General features: G+C 35.6%; 1 protein-coding gene across 1 annotated transcript in view; it reads left to right on the top strand.

Annotated features, from left to right (window-relative positions):
* LOC148955885 (uncharacterized) overlaps positions 1-17,291 on the top strand; it is a 395,061-nt gene that overhangs the window by 9,501 nt on the left and 368,269 nt on the right. The window lies entirely within an intron of this gene.

The following is a 17,291-nucleotide window of genomic DNA, read 5'->3' as shown; positions in this document are numbered from 1 at the left end:
GTTATGGAAACGCAGTGTGGTCTCCGAAATTATCTAAATCACTGGAAATAATTACGGAACTCTATATCAGTGTTTGGAGTTAATGCTACACTAAGATTTAATACAATTCACATAGGCTTAAGACTATGTAAAAGAATAATTTTCTAAAGTAATTAGGGGAAGTAATACGGAAACCATTAATTAATTTAAGTTAAAACAAAATGATAAAAAGGGGGTAAAATGAGCTGAAATGAAAGAAATGCTGAACGGGGTTAAAATTTACATGGGGATAAGATGCATGTATAGTAACTGAAAGAAGATTGAAACGGAGATTAAAGTTTCAAAAAGGATTAGATTGAGAAACTGGAAAACCAAAGCTAACCAGATGACGAAGAGAAAAAAAAAAATCTCAAACTGATTGAAAAACATTCAAGGGATAATTTTGGTTAAGAGTGGCTGAGAGGGAATGTTAATCTGAGATGGAACGCACAGTGGCTGCATTTACAACTGCCAAGACTGACCTTTGAGTGACTTCAAAATGCAATTTAGGTCGGAAAGTCATATACGAGATTTAATAAGATTTAGATTATTATGAGTAAATCCGGCTCGTTGTCATGCATATTTTATGCATGAGCAATTCGTGATTTAAACAAAGTATTGGAAAACAGGGTTAAAAAAAGGATTCCAAGGTGCGTTCACTGAACTTGCCACATTTCTCGATATGTTATAAAGAAGTAATGGGAATGTTTCGTTAAGCAGTGTCTCTTCATTTTCGTCTACCCTTGTTACAGCACAGTATAAAATTACCAAATTGAAAGAAAATCTTCTTCAGGATACTCACAAGTAGGTGACTCAGAAATTTTCAGGTGACAAAAATGTGATCAATAAACAAGTGATTAACACTATAGTCGCTGAGATCTATGACGCGATGAATCTAGACTACAGTGCCCAGTTTGTTTGCATAGAATACCGCAAGGAGGATCTAGAACTTGAAAGAAGGTCGAATGCTCTTCTAATCCACGGACTGTCACAGACAGTTAAGGAAACACGGACTAACAGTGTTTTAAGGCTAATTGGTACTAAGTTGGGGATCACTATGATGGCTACTGATATTAAGTCAACCAAGGGCTATACTACTCGAGCAACTTTAGCAGATATTTTCCTCCCAACCATTCTTGTCATCTTTCATTTCTCTGAATGTGCAAAGTGCGTTCTCGCAAAAAAAAACTGGCCCGAACAAAAGTATTTATATCTGAGTATTTAACACCAAAGTGTTAACAACTGTTAAATGTTCCACGTGACAAATTTGGTGTTAGGTATATGTGGACTCATGACAACAAAATTTGTTTATATGTATTTTGTAGGCTTTTTATGAGTAGAATTGGACCTTTAGGCTAGTGGGGAGGTGCGGCGCTGAAGCTCAGTAAGATTATTCACTCTGAATTCTCTATTTTAGATGTCTTGCTCGCTAGGGTCTACAAAAAAAATTTACAAAACTCATCAGAATTTGTTTATTTGCATTTTGGTAGCTTGTTTAAGAGTAGAATTTAACCTTTGGGTGATAAAAGGGGGGGGGGGTGAGCTGAAGCCCGTTAAACACTAAACTTTGGATATGTCCTTAAGCTGATTTGACTAAACATCCATTTTTGTATTTTGCTTTCATTTGACTGAACATCCATTTTTTATTTTGCTTTTGAAATCACTGAAGGTATATATTGCTTTCAATAAAGCGCGTATGAAACTCGTTCTATGATTGGGATTCAAGGAGAACGACTTCCCAGTTCATTTATCTAGAAATTTATGTTCGTTTTGAGTTTGAATTCAATATTAGTTTTATTTTTGGTACATTAGAAGTTCATTTTTGGTCTAATTTCTTATTTTAAGTCGAATATCTGTTTCTTTTAATTTTTAGTTAATTGTTGATCATACTATCTGTTTTTTTTTACTGTGCTCAAGACATAACTTCGCTTTTTTACTTTTGTTAGAAAAAACTTCTTCGAAGGTCCTTTCTTCTAGGTCCAATTAGGACCTTTCTTCGAAGGTCCTAATTGAATGAGCAACTAATTCACTAAGGACGCAAATAATAAAAATATATTAAGATCTGAATCTATGCAAAAAGCAAATTTATACATTTTTAAGTCGCCTTGTTAAATAATATATTTAATATATATATATATATATATATATATATATATATATATATATATATATATATATATATATATATATATATATATATATATATATATATATATATATATATATATATATATATATATATATATATATATATATATATATATATATATATATATATATATATATATATATATATATATATATATATATATATATATAAAGTTTATAATTTGGGACAGTTTTACTCCAAGAAGTATTTAAAGTTTCTTTTTGTTCCTGTGTTGTCACAGTCGACAAATATATTCTTATAAGAATATAAGAATATTAATTAATCTTAAATTCTAGGTTAATTCCTAATCATTCCATGTAGCGCTATGCTGTCTTTGAATGGTTAGTCTAAGCAAATTGCTGGTCGTTAAAATAAAACATTAAGGATAAGGGCAAGATTATAAGGGCTGTGAAGGGGGGGTGGGTTATCCCAAAACACATAGTTAATGGACTTTTCAATTATGCAAAATAAAATAGTTGTCTCAAAATTTTGGTTGGATTTCCTTGGTAAATTGATAGGCGTTGGTTACCCTCCAATCACTTTTGACTCTTAAAAAGGGCACTAGAACTTTCAATTTCCAATCCAACAAATTCTAATTTTAAAAGATATTACTGATACACCCTTTCCCTTTTGACAATCTGTATCCACACACTATTTTCTGATATAGTTCAACTTTCCGCTCAATGTTTCCTCAAATTTTTATTTCAATATCCTCAGCCTTAGGTATTTCTCGCTACAGAAGCTGTAACTGTACTGGTAGCGGAAGTTTTAATAGTGGCGTGCAAATTTTTCCTTTTGGTCAATTGATCATCCCCTTTAAGTATTCTTTGAAAGTTTAAACTTAATACCCTAATCCAAACCCGAGATACGCCTTTTGATAATCCGCAAAAAAATACAAACGTCTTTTTATTTAATTAAAAAACATTGCCCTCTACATTCTCTCTAATTTTAAACTTCATATCTTTAGTCTTAATAGTACCAGTATCTTAGTATTAGTGGTAGTACTAGCAGTAGTATCAGTAGTAGTATGGAAAAGTTGCCTTTTGGCCAACTGAACATCCCCTCATTATGCCCTGGAAAGTTCAGCTTGATATGGTAATCCGTTCCAAAGATATTGCTGATTCACCCTTTTGACCATATGCATTGACACAACAAGTTTTATTCAGTTCAACTTTCTCCTAAACATTTCTTTAATTTTCACTTCAATACCCTGAGTCTTGGTAGAACTCGCTACAGAAGCAGTAATTGTAGTGGTAGTAGTTAAAGTAGTTAAAGTAGTAATAGCAGTATTAGTAGTAACATCGTGCTAATATTGCCTTCTTGGTCAATTAATTATCCCCCTTACCATTTCATGAAATTTCCAAAGTAATGCACTCAGTCATTCCTGAATTACGCCCTTTGGACTACCCATATATACATATCGGGTTTTGTTTTATTTCAACACTCCTCTCAAAATTCGCTGAAAGATTCACGTAGATGTCCTTCGTCTTTTTGGACACTGATATTCAAACGTGTCAATGTTTTTCAACAGCAAATACTATACATAAACAAGGGGCAAATTGTATAACTTACCGCCCTGGATAGCCAAAAATACACTGGACTTTTCAACCATACTGAACTAAAAGGCTATCTAAAAATTTTTGATTGTATGTGTTTGGCGAATCGATTGGTGTGAGAGGGGCGGGAGGGATGGTTGCCCTCCAATCACCTTTGACTCTTAAGAGGGCACTTAAAAAAGGAACAAGAATTTTCAAATTCCAATTAATTGAGTTTCCTTCAAAGTTTATACGACCAACCCCTCCGCGAAGACTCGCCAAACTTTTAACAATGGTTAACTGGCATAAGTTAAAATCATTGCCCCAGGGACTGGGGGGTCTTGTTAACCCCAAGTTATATTTATTTGACTTTAGGACCATTTTGAACAAAATGGCTATCTCAAAATTTTGACTAAATGCATCTGGGTAAAAAGGTGCGATGGGAGGGGGCTTGTTACCCTCTGATCGCTTTTGATTCTTAAAAAGGGCAGTAGAACTTTTAATTTCCTATTGAATCAGCATCGTCTAAAGTTTACACGACCACCCTTTCCATAAGAGCCTTGTATGTTAAACATGGTTATAACTAGCATAGATTATAGCTCTCGCCCCACGGGGTTGTAGGTAGGAGGATTACCAAACTCATAACAATAGTTATTTGATCCTCGGATTATTTTGAAGAAAATGTCAATCTCAAAGATTTGATCGGAAGCATTTGAGGGCAAATGGCAAGTTGGTCTGGTTGCCCTCTAATGATTTTCGACTCTTAAAAAGTGAACTAAGACTTTCGATTTCATATCGAAGCAGTATCCATCGAAGTTTATACGACCACCCCTTCCTTAAAAAACTTATTTGTTAACAATGGGTAACTTACATAACTCAAAACCCTTGTCCTGGGGGTTGTGGTTTTTTTTTCAACCCAGGAGGCATATTTATTTGACTGTGGACAATTTTTAATAAATGAATATCTCAAAATTTTGATTGGATACATTTGAGAAAAAGAGGGAATGGAAGGGGAGACTAGTTGGCCTCCGATCATACTTGACTCTTAAAAAGGGCATTGGAACTTCCTATTTCCAATTAAATGGACCTCGTCAGAAGTTTATATGACCACCAATTTCATAAAAACCTTATGCGCCCCCGGGGCATAACTAAACCCTTGACCCTGTGCTTTGGGGGCTGTGTCAACACTATAGACATTGTAATAAAATCTTTGAACTACATTCAACAAAATTGCTATCTCAAAATTTTGATCCGATGCATTTGGGGAAAAGGGGGCATTGGGATGGGACTAGTTGCCCTTCCATCACTTTTGACTCTTAAAAGGGAACTAAAACTTTAAATTATCTGTCAAATGAGCCTTCTACAGAGCTAATACCACCACCGCTTTCATGAAAACCTTTATATGACCCCGGGGCATAACTTATAACCCTTGCCCCCAGGCTCTGGAAGATTTTGTCAACCCCGCCGGTTTTGTTACATGATCTTTGGACTAGTTTAAACAAAATGACTATCTCCAAATTTTGATAGGATTTGATTGGGGAAAAGAGGGCTCCCAGAAGAGGAGGCGCTCGTTGGCCTCCGATCACTTTTGACTCTTAAAAAAGGTACTGGAACTTCTGATTTACAATCGAATGACCCTGTCCGAGGTTTATACGAACACTCCTTCCTTAAAAGCCTTATGAGCTAATAATAGGCACATAATAAAGCTTAATACCCTTGCCCTAACGGTTTTTGGGGGGGGGAGGGGTTGACATCCTCAAAGACATAATTACTGGACCCTACAACTTTGCTGAACAAAATGGACTTCTCAAAATTTTGACTTGATGTGTTTGGGAAAATGATGGGCATGGGAGGGTGACTGGCTGCTCTCCAATCACTTTTAACAACTCTTAAAAATGGCACTAGAGCTTTTAATGTCCAATCGAATTAGCTTCATTTGAAGTTCCCTTCCGCTTCGTTCTTTACTTAGGCAGCGCAATAGCTTGATATTCAATTATTCAATGATTATTGAATATTTCTACTTATCAAAGAAAGTGTAAAGCGAATAATCCTTCTTTATAGTTTTTTTTATTACGAAACTGTTTGACTAGGGGTCAACCTGCCCCCCCCCCCAAAAAAAAAAAATATATATATATATAATATATAATATATACTTTGAAGATGGTTTTGTTTAAGTTTTAACCATAAATATTACCACTTCTTCTACCTCTGCTCTTACCTTTCAATAGGTTTCTTTTCAAAAGGGTATTTAATTACTATTTCTATTTGGTCTGGAGCCTTTTATCATCTTACTGAAGGACTTTTCTAGAGGTTTGGAATCCGCTTATGAATCCTTTACAGGCTTTGGAGAAACTTCTGAATTTGGTATACAGTCGATTGATAAGATCAGTTGAGTTTAGTGGTTCCATACTGGAGGAGGATGTGCTTCAGGCTATTACACTAGATAAGATAATGCGGTATTTAAAACCGGTAAAAAAACTCTATGCTGGTTATGTTGTGACTCCAGGTATAGTCATAAAATCTGAAGTAATATGGAGATATAGTGAATCTCTTGGGATGATGCTAGTGGTAAAGCATAATAAGAGACTTGCATGCCTGTACTGGGTATACTAGAGCCAATTGGTGTTGCTAACCCCTCAAAACGTTTTCTGACAAGTGTTTTCTTAATGTTTTTTCTCAAGACATTTCTCAAGATTTTCTTCCTCTATGCTCCAAGCACACCCATCGGGGATTTACTACACAAAATTGGTGTTGCTAAGCCCTCAAGATCTTTTTCAAAATTTTTTTTTTCCCAAGATATTTCTCACAAATTTCTCAAGATGTTTTTTTTCAGATTTTCATGATATGCGTCTAAGCGGTTTCTGATAATGTACGACATATTTGACTGCTGTAGGATTTCAGCCTGGGAACCCCATGCTCAATCGATGACGCGCTAGCCAACTGAGCGAAAACGCCAAAACAAACAGAAATTTTAATAAATATCCAAGTCAAACTAAAAACGAGCAAAAATTATCAAGAGTAGGGCTGACAAGCTCCATGCCTTCTCCAGACCAGAAAATAATTTACAAAAAAAAAAAAAAATTACCGTGGATTGTCATTTTAATATACCTGATATTTATTCCTAAAAGTTTTAATAATTTCTTATTTATTAAAGTAAAAAGCATAAAGATTTTTAAACTGTATTTATTTTTAGTGAAGTGTAAATTATGTTCTGGTCTTGAGAAGTCATGGGAGTAGTCAGCCCTGCTTATGTTACTTTTTGACAGTTTTGAGTTTTACTCGGTTATCTATTGACATTTCTGTTCGTTTGAGTTTGATTTATTCTGTTCGCTTAGAAGATTATTTGACTTTATTTCTGAGCATATGTGGGATAATGGAGTCTTAAATTTCTTTGAAAAACTGGTTTTGTGGAAAAAGAAATTCAAATTACTTTCTGTTTGTTTTTTATTTTCATAGTCTTTTTGATAGAAAAAAATTGTTTTTTATATCTTTTCGTGTTTTTTTTTTGTATGAGAACCCATTATCATTATTATTATTATTGTTATTAGGAGTAAGCCCACTATCAGTGGGTCGAGGCCCAGGCCTTCAAGGCCCATTGCCTCTACACCCCCAAAAACTATGCTTGATTTATAGTTGGGGGAACCGATGATTGGTTCAGCTTCCCCACTCTACCATATACCTTGCCATCTGTCAGACTTCTCCTTCACTTACTATGTTCTCCATCTTAAAGCCTGTTTCTAATCTCAACTTTACATTCTTCTATCAGATGCCTTCTTCTTTCCAAAGTCACCCTCTTGTATTTTTGGCACAATGGTGGTTCGCCCCTGGTTTCTGTAACCATTCTCGTCTCGGACCTTTTAAGTCGTAGAAAATGAGTTTGGCTTTGTATTTGAATGTCTGAGAAACTTTTTCAACAATTTTTAATCTTGACGCAAAAAGTAATACTTAATTGGATTTTATACCTCCTCAAGTTAACCAGAAAAAGAAAACTTAGTATCATTCCCAAAACATTCTATTTATGTTCTTTGACAACCTGGATGCATATACACTCTTTTGATTCATTTAATTTGTAAAAGCAGAAGTAGTAATAGTAGTAGTTCCGAAGGTTTCAACTTGATACCCCCCAATGCTCTAGACATATTGTTGGGGCGTATTACTGGCAATCATACACACTGTGCCGTTTGGTTTAGTTTTAAAGTAACATTTAGTTTTAAAGCATAATGGGTCAATTGCGTAATTGTGGGGGATTAACATACCCTATATCCCTAGAGACATAGTTGCTTGGCTGTTCTACTATGCTCAATCAAATGGCTGTCTCAAAATTTTTCACTGGATGTGTTTGGAAAATGAATGGGTTTCGAAGAAGGGCTGCTTGCCTTCCAATCTGTTTTTATACTCCCAAATAGAGACCCAGAGTTTTTAATTTTGAATCGAATTAGCTCCTTTAAAAGATTGAATGATATTGCTTGTATGTCCTTTTGAAAACCTCCTTGCAAATACTTATTTCGTTTAATTGAAACTCCACTTAAAACGTTCCATAAAATTTTCACCTTAATACCCTTAGCGTCACGAGTAACAGTGACTGTAGTGGTAGTATTAATAGTATACACATAGTGGCTTTTGGCTAGTTCAAAATCCCCCTAAATTACCCTTAAAGGTCTAACCTAATAATCTAAGCCGTTCTCAAGATAATGTTTTTTAAATTTTTTAAAATTCACTTGATTATTGTACGCAAAGAGGGGGCCGCTACTCCACCTTTGCCACTATTTGGAGGTCTTCAAAACTACCAGAGTAATCTGGTGGTGTCTAAGGGGTCAGGGTAACTTACGCTTCATTGATTTCAACGTGTCCTGTCCTTGTCGGTTTCCAACAACCAGTAGGGTTCTTACAAGTGTACTTCCCCTGCGGTACGACAGTACGATGCTAATTTGTCCCAAGCGCCATAAGCTTTGGGCTTAATGTTCGTCTGAAAACTCTCCCCCCCCCCTCCAGGAAAGATATCTCCTATTACAGCGCTCTTATTTTGATTCAACTCTCTGTGTACTAGGATAACCTATCTTACCCTAGGCTAATCAAAAGAAGTCAAAAGTAAATAATAATTAGCTTACTTCTTTCCCGATCATTGTTCATAGAAAAACTAAAAATTATTCTTCAAGGCACCAGACAAAATAAGTCGACCGGGGGGGGGGTGCGGAGACAAGTGAATCAAAACCTTCACCGGGTGCGACGTAAAGCTAGAATGTATGGGTTAATTCACCCCTTTCACCCCACTCTATTTCAGCCAAAACTGGCATTCCAAAAATACATTTTAAAAGGGATTGAGAAAACCCCTATAAAAAAAACAACCAAGAAAAAAATAAGAAAATAAATAGAAAACCAAGGATTGCAAGTAAAAGAAAAAGAAAGGCGGATATCCCAGGGAATCCAAAAGTGGGGGTGATTCAAATTAACTAAAGAAGTCCTGGGAATCCAAAAGTGGGGATGATAATACTTTTATTTATGCCACCAAATTACACGGTCTGGATATGTATTGAGTAGATAGCTTCACTTACCTTGGTAGCACTATAAGTAAAAACGGTAAGAGCAATGAAGATGATAAGAGTAGATTAGACAAGACTTAGAGTGTTTTTTCACAGTTGAAAAAAGCTTGGAAGAATAGGAAGATAAGCCTGCGAATCAAGATTAGAAGATTGGAAGCTACAGTAATGACACTGGTCAAATATGATTCTGAAACATGGGCGTTCTCAAAAACGGACAAAGATTTGCTATCTGTTTTCCATAGAAATTACCTTCAGATTGTTTGGTGTTCCCGGCTGACTGACCGTATTTCAAACTGTAGGCTCTACGAAAATTCTGGTTCAATCTCGCTTTCTGAGGCTATAATGAGAGAAGGGTTGAGATGAAGGGTTGGTCTGTGGATGAACGATGACATATTGCCGAAAATTGTCCTTTTCGTCCAACTGTCTAGGGCTAAACGGAAAGTAGGTCGTCCGCTGTTCGGCTGGGAGAATGTCGCAAAGAAAGATTTAAGGGAATTAGGAACTTCTTGGGTGGCTGTAAAGAGGGAGGTTGGTGGAGGAGAAGCGTACGTAGCTGAGTTGGTCAAAGGTGACTTTGTGCTGTGGTGAATTGCTAGTAATAGTAGTATTAATAATACTAACTGATTCCCAATTCAACGCTCTTTACAGCTCCTATCCTGTCAATTACATCAGAAGCTGGGCATGGAAACTTTAAAATAAAAAATAAGTTAGTTTCCTGAGGACAAACACATTTATACTATTGTCATGCATACAATCAGATAGCTCCAGTTGTTAATTAATTTAAAAAGAAGTTTTCGACTTAATGTAAGTGGCAAAAAGTCAAACTTTAGCGTAAACTTTTTGAAATATTATTTAACCAGTTCTCTGCACGTGTTTATGGTTAGCTCCTGTAAGATATTGAATTGGGAAAGAAGTTGCATTGAATCTAAGCAGATTTTTGGGTGTTCAAGTGAAAAATAAAACTTAATAACTGAATTAGTGGAGTCCGATGTATTGCAAAAAGAATTTAGTGTTTATTTTATAGATCTCTGAGTGGCTGGATGAAGCCGTGGTGCTTGTTTAGGGCTAGTGGAAAGTTTGTCAAGGTTCAGAAGAGGACTTCGGAAGTGTTGATCTGATTTGAAAACCAAGGATTAGGATTGGTGATAGCTGAGGATTGGCTGGAGATTTTTTTAGAAATATCTTGGTATTGCTTAACCGTAATAGATTGGCTACTTGTTGGTTTTTACTCTTGAGCAAATTTGAAAATTCTCGTCGTCTTCATATAGGCCAGATTTTTTCGAGGAATTTGTGGTTACAAGACCGGCATGGTTGACAAAATCTTCCAGAGCCTGGGGGCAAGGGTTATTAGTTATGCCCCGGGGTCATATAAGGTTTTCATGAAAGGTGTGGTTGCATTAAATCTGTAGAAGGCTCATTTGACAAGGTTTAAAGTTCTAGTTCCCTCTTATGAGTCAAAAGTGATCGAAAGGCAACTAGCCACATCCCCATGCCCCTTTTCCCCCAAATGTATCGGATTAAAATTTTGAGATTGCAATTTTGTTAAATATAGTTGAAAGATTTTAGTACAATGCCTCTAGTGTTTACACAGCCCCCAAAGCCCAGGGTCAAGGGTTTAGTTATGCCCCGGGGGCGTATAAGGTTTTTTATGAAATTGGTGGTCGTATAAACTTCGGATGAGGTCCATTCAATTGGAAATAGGAAGTTCCAATGCCCTTTTTAAGAGTCAAATGTGATCGGAGGGCAACTAGTCTCCCATCCCACTCCCTCTTTTTCTCAAATGTATCCAATCGAAATTTGAGATACGCATTTATTAAAAATTGTCCACAGTCAAATAACTATGCCTCCTGGGTTGAAAAAAAAACCACAACCCCCAGGACAACCCCCATTAAGTTATGTAAGTTGCCCTTTGTTAACAAATAAGGTTTTTATGGAAGGGGTAGTCGTATTGCCTAAACGATAATGGAGAGAGGCTGCTGAATTGTTGTCTGGCCCACAATCTAACGATTGCGAACACATGGTTCCAGAGACCAAATATAGCCAAGTACACCTGGTATAGCAATGACGGATCAACAAAGAAGATGCTCGACTACATCATCGTACGTCGACGATGGCTGTCGTCTGTCCAGAATTATCGCACCTACTTTGGCGTGGAGATTGCCGGAACCGATCACTAGCTGGGAGCGGCCAAAAATAAGCTCCATCTCTAAACTATGATTAGTTGCCAATCTTTTCAGAAAATTAATATCGGTTGTATCCACCTGGACCCCCCTCTGGCTGATTGGTACCATGTGATGATATCCAACAGATTTTAAAAATATACTTTCCCGTAATCTCATTAAAAATCCCCCCCTCATAAACAATAAGTAGAACAATAGGAACATTTTTATATAAGACACTGGAACGCAACTTTAAATGAATATTTCGACCCTATATCCAAGGGCCGTCCTCAGCAAAAAAAATGAAGAAAAACCAATATAAAAGAAACTCACATTAAAATTCGAATATATTAAAAGAAATCAACCAATCAAATTCTTACTTTACAATATAAAAGAAAATGAAAGAATATTACAAGTAAGAATGCCATCACAAGATTCGACACAACGATGAAATATATTTATACAGTTATATATGGGACCTCAGAATGTGTGGGGGGTATAGTGTCAAAAAAGTGACCACGATACTTGGAAAAATTCTAGCATGAAATCAAAAATTCCCGCTCAACTAATCCACCCCCTCCTCAATGCTTGGATATGGCCGTGGTTATAACCAAAAAATGGCTCATTTTTACAGCTTCATATCTTTTCTTAATATCAGCCGTTCATAATCCCATATAAAGAGACCAAATTTTGTATATAACCAGATATTATGTCCAACCAATCAGAAGGGGGAGACAACGCCGTACCCAGAGGGGAGAGGGGGTTCACCCCCCCCCCCGAAATGTTGTTTTGACTCGTAAAAACGTAACAAAATGGATTTAAACAAATTTTGTATGCGCTTTTTAAGTTTTTTTGTGTACCCCCCCCCCCCCCGAACAAAAATAGTTATAAACCCCCATGCCGACAAGAAATCCGTGTGCGAGCGTTGGGGGGGGGGGTGAGGTTTATATTGGCTGTTCATCAATTAAAAAAAAAATAAACAAACAAAATTAAAAAGAAATTAAGAATAAAAAATCTACTTCTATTATTTACATGTTTTTATGAAAAATTTACCTTCCTGGCTTCAGTTTGTTAATTTTCAATATAATTTCAATATCACTGCTTGGAGAACAAGATTCAAGTTCAAAACCAACTGATGAAAGTTGGTGACTAACTGAATTTTGTCACTTGTCTCTAAGCGTGGGCGCCCATATGGGGGGGCAGGGGGGGCTCTTGCCCCCCCCCCCTGGCAAAATGATGCTGCCTTATTTTTATATTTTTGTTCTGAGATTTCTATTATATAGCATTAAAAGTAGCAATTAGACGAAGTTTGCCCCCCCCTGGAATTCAGCTTATGGGCGCCCATGTCTCTAAGCGAATGATAATCTTTGCTCGAGAGAGAATGTTCTTAACTTAGTATCCAAAGTGGGTATTTTCTCATTCGAATAGCCGAGTGATTGTGTGATAAGACTAAATGACCGCGATTTGAAAGAATGTCGATACTCATGTCAGTGTAATTAAAATGTGAACAGCGAATTTTTTCACAGGGGGAAAAATATATTACTCAGAAAATGTGAAACTTGTTCATTATTTAAAAGCGTAACATAATTGTACCATAAATTCCAGGGTCCAGGGTTCCAGATCCAGGGTTGCCACCACAACCAAATAAAGATCACCGGATTTTCACCAAAAAAATCACCAGAAATTACCAGTATTTCACAAAGATCACTAAAAAAATCACCAGAAATCGGTGGTCAAGAATGATAAGCCTTACAACAAAAAGACGCGTTGGGCAGCCTGAGCTTTGAAATTCTTTTTTTCAATGGCCGTCAACTGCTCAATAGGAAGAGAATTTATACCTAAAACTGGAATTCCAGGCAAAGACTGAAATTTTCAACTAAAATCCTGTTCCTGAACATGAAGAGCCTTTTTATTTATTAAACTACTATTATACCTTTCTTTGTCTTTAATTTGCAAAATATTTTATTTTTCTTTTTTCTAGGTTTCCATTAAAAAAAAAAATAACCCAAATAATCCTCTTTTGTCCTCAAATCGAATTTCATTTGCTTATGAGCGTTTTTAATACCCCTGTCATCGTTGGTATCCTTAGTGGTAAGCTTTAGCTCTGAAAAAGACGACTCAGATGGTGTCAATTTCTTACATATTTCTTTTACTTCCGGAAAATTGTCATAGGTCAAGTCTAAGCTGAAATATCAGACAAGCGGTGATAGATCTTATTTCCTTGGTTCCTTTGACAAGAACCCCTTGAGACTGATCCCCCTGGTTTCTTGAGACTGTTCAGTCCCTTGAAAAAAACCTACCAAGGCTGCTGAATCTATGTTAATGTGGAACTATGCTTACTTTATCTGATAATTTTTTTTTCGTTTCTGGACCTCAATCCGTTTTTATCACACATGGGACACTCATGTATGTATTTATAAATTAAAATTTGTAACTATGGAGAAGCTGTTTGCCAAGCTAAAAGGATACACAGAAACCCAAAATAACTCCAGTCTTTAGAAATAACGAATAAAAACAAGACATAAAATATGAAAGTCATTGATTATTTCACCTCAGTAAGACAGCGAAATTATGCATGGAATGTCAACCAATTTTGAAAAAAATCACCAAATTAAATGAAAATCAAAAGATTAAAAAAGAAAATCACCATGAGGATAATAAAATCACCAGATCTGGAGGTATATCACCAGCGGTGGCAACCCTGACTAATCTAGTAGAATCCTACTGATGGTGGCAATCCTAAATACACTAATCGAAGCAGGGTTGCCACCCTGACCTGGATGAATTTACTAAATCGGAGAGAAAAATTTACTAGATCGTATCTGTTTTTACTAAATGCTCAATAAAAAAAATTTGCGCTTGTGGCTACGCCGCACGCGCACCATCTAGCATCGATTTTACTATAGGAGTATAATCATTCACAATTCTTTTTCCTTTTTCTTCTTTTTTTATCTTTTCCTCTTTTCTTTCGCTTTCATAGCATGATTGAAAATTCCGAAAACCTACAAGTTCAAAAATCTTTTTTTGGATTATTTGGATGTGCTACTGGATAGGCTTCATATTCCAGATGCGGTGTATGCAAGACGTCAAACAATAGTCTGGAATCTTGGATTCTGGAAATTCTGCTGGTGAAGCCCGGCTTTAAATTTATCAATCTCCTTCAGGTCATAAAATTCAGATATATAGAAACGGTAAAAAACAATCAACAAAGACAGACAGATGCAACTCCATCACGAAACGATTTAGGTGATGAAGTGCTAAGAATATGAGGTGTCTTTAAAAGTGACGGCTTTTGAAATTTGTCCCACAATTTCTATTTTTAGATTTGAAGTCTAAACCTTTCAATTTTCCATTTTTAAGAGGAAAGTTGCCAGTTTTAAAACACTAATTGGGCTGGTCTTTAAATTCGAGATAATCTGCTTACAAAGATGTCTGGCAGATTTTAAAGCAATTAGGCCTAATTTATGATTTTTTTTTAACTTATTTTTTCTGGATTTTTTCTCGTTCGTATTCTAGGGAATCAAAAACCAATTTAATCTATGTCATTTCAAAACGGAAACGACGTAATCGGCTACCGGTTTAGTTGTAAAATTATGTAAGTTAAAAAGTATACCTCAAATTGGACTAGGGATGCCAAGAAAAAGAAAACTTATATAACATATAATAATTAGTTCTAAAAATATCATTTTGTCAATAGTCTTCAGCTCAGGTGAATCATACATATTTTATAGTAAAAATAAAAACATGTAGTCATAAATAAAAAAGTCGCACTTAAAAGACTTTACCCGGCCTCGTCCACATCCAAATTTAAAGCATCGACTATTGTCGCATTCTTACTCAAGGGATCCACATGTTTCCATTTCTTGGTAGCCCGAGTCAATTCGCCGGGGATTACCTTTTTATGGACTCCACTCGACGATCTTAGGACAAGTTGCTTTGTTATGATAAGTGCCGAAACAGTCGAGATATTTAGCTTATTCCGATTTTTGGTTTTTATGACGGACAAAATCGATAACTGTCTCTCTGCTCCAGCACTTGAATGGGGCAAGCTGCAGAGAGTCAGAAAGAACTTTGGCAAGTATGGAAACAGTTGATTTCCAGCAGCGTCTTTAAAAAGGGACAAAGCTTTTCAAAATTTGCACGGATTTTTGAGGTCCAACTGTGAAACGTGACAGAGAATTGTTTTCCTCCGTTTAAATAACGCAAACTCATGTTTGCGTTAATTAAACTTGCTCATAACGCAAGTTTATCGGATCAACCTATTGTGCCCCCCCCCCCCTAAAATATTTTTTGCGGATCAACCTATTTTGCCCTCCGCCCTAAAAAAAATCCTGGATCCGCCCCTGTGCAGACTGAAACCATTTGTCATCTCATTCAGAAGAGAAGAAGCACTCAAGTTGACGGCAATCAACAAACACAGTGACCAGCAGCCATTTTACTTAAGGGACTCAAATATAGACAATGGGACGATTATTTAATATCTGACAACAATAAATTTTTGTTAATGTATCAAACCTATATCATAGCTTTAGACCTTGACTCAATTACGAGTGCCCCACCCGCAATTGCCCCTACCCACAAATATTACTATTTACCTTAGTTCTATCCTATGATGCAAGGATGATAAACTTTCTATCTACAAGTAAAATGAATCATTTTATGCAATTCTGAAAAAAAAGATAACTTTCACTGCTTTAAAAGTTTGGTAACTACAATTTTTTGGCATATTATTGAGTGATAACTGTTTCTTAACACGTATATATATATATATATATATGTATATATATATATATATATATATATATATATATATATATATATATATATATATATATATATATATATATATATATATAGGCTCCTTTGTCCTCAATAAAAATTTTCAGACTGAGGAGACTCGTCTAATCACCTTGGGTGGTTTTTGTTTTGGGTGGCTTTTGTTTTGATTCCAATAGATTCCCAATCATCACAAATAAGAGTGTCATTACAGATTCATTTTTAGTTGGTAAACTTGATATTGATACACAGAAAGATGATTTTGTCGACCTTTAGACGCCGGAAGTGTCTGTTTATGAAAAAGGAAATAGGTGACTGCTTGTCTGTCCTCATCTTGACTAGAGACAGATCAGAGCGAAATAATATGTTCATATATTAACGAATACAGTCTTAGTTTCGTGAATTCATTGAATAATAAAAAAGTTTCGTTTACTATAAACCATGACTTTTTACTAGGTTTGTCCTAGATAGTATCAGGAAGATGAATATACTAAGATCCTCTACAATTGTACTATGATCTAGTAACACTGATCCTACTGGCTACGGTAGCAGCCCTGACTCGAAGCCTCAATTTAGTGAATCCGGCGTTAACTGGATCTCACTATTGAGACTATTCAAAAATTGTTAAATTTTTAATTTCTATGTACAAGTTGTTCAAAACTTTAACAGCTATTTATAACGATTTATTATTAAACTATTTCAATTGATACACAGATTATACATTACATTTCCACTTGTAAAATTTCAATAAAAACTCTTTATTAGTTTTTCGTTTATCTATAGAATGTTTTTCAAATTATATTTAACCAAGATTCAATTTGAGAATATATTTTTAGCGCATGAGTTGCATACACTGAAAATATGAACACCGAAACTACAAATTGCAATATGCATTAAGATGCTTCCCGCTAATTAAAACAAATAGCTTGGTACATAAGCGTCAGGTTTGTGCATTTATGGTAAAAGCATGAAATTTCGCAGACATGCAGAAAAATATTGAGAATCTGACTGGGGTCAGAAAACATTTTTTTTCACGCGATTATCGCACCATTTTGCGTTTTTCCGCTTGGGAAAAATTAGATGCGTTTCGGAGTGGAAAAAATAGCTGACTTTC

This window comes from Artemia sp. Qi Xiang Cuo, chromosome 1, assembly GCF_049724085.1.
Source record: "Artemia sp. Qi Xiang Cuo chromosome 1, ASM4972408v1, whole genome shotgun sequence".
Lineage (NCBI taxonomy): Eukaryota > Metazoa > Arthropoda > Branchiopoda > Anostraca > Artemiidae > Artemia > Artemia sp. Qi Xiang Cuo.
The sequence above is the reverse complement of the archived record's forward strand: the minus strand, read 5'-3'. Positions and strand labels throughout refer to the sequence as shown.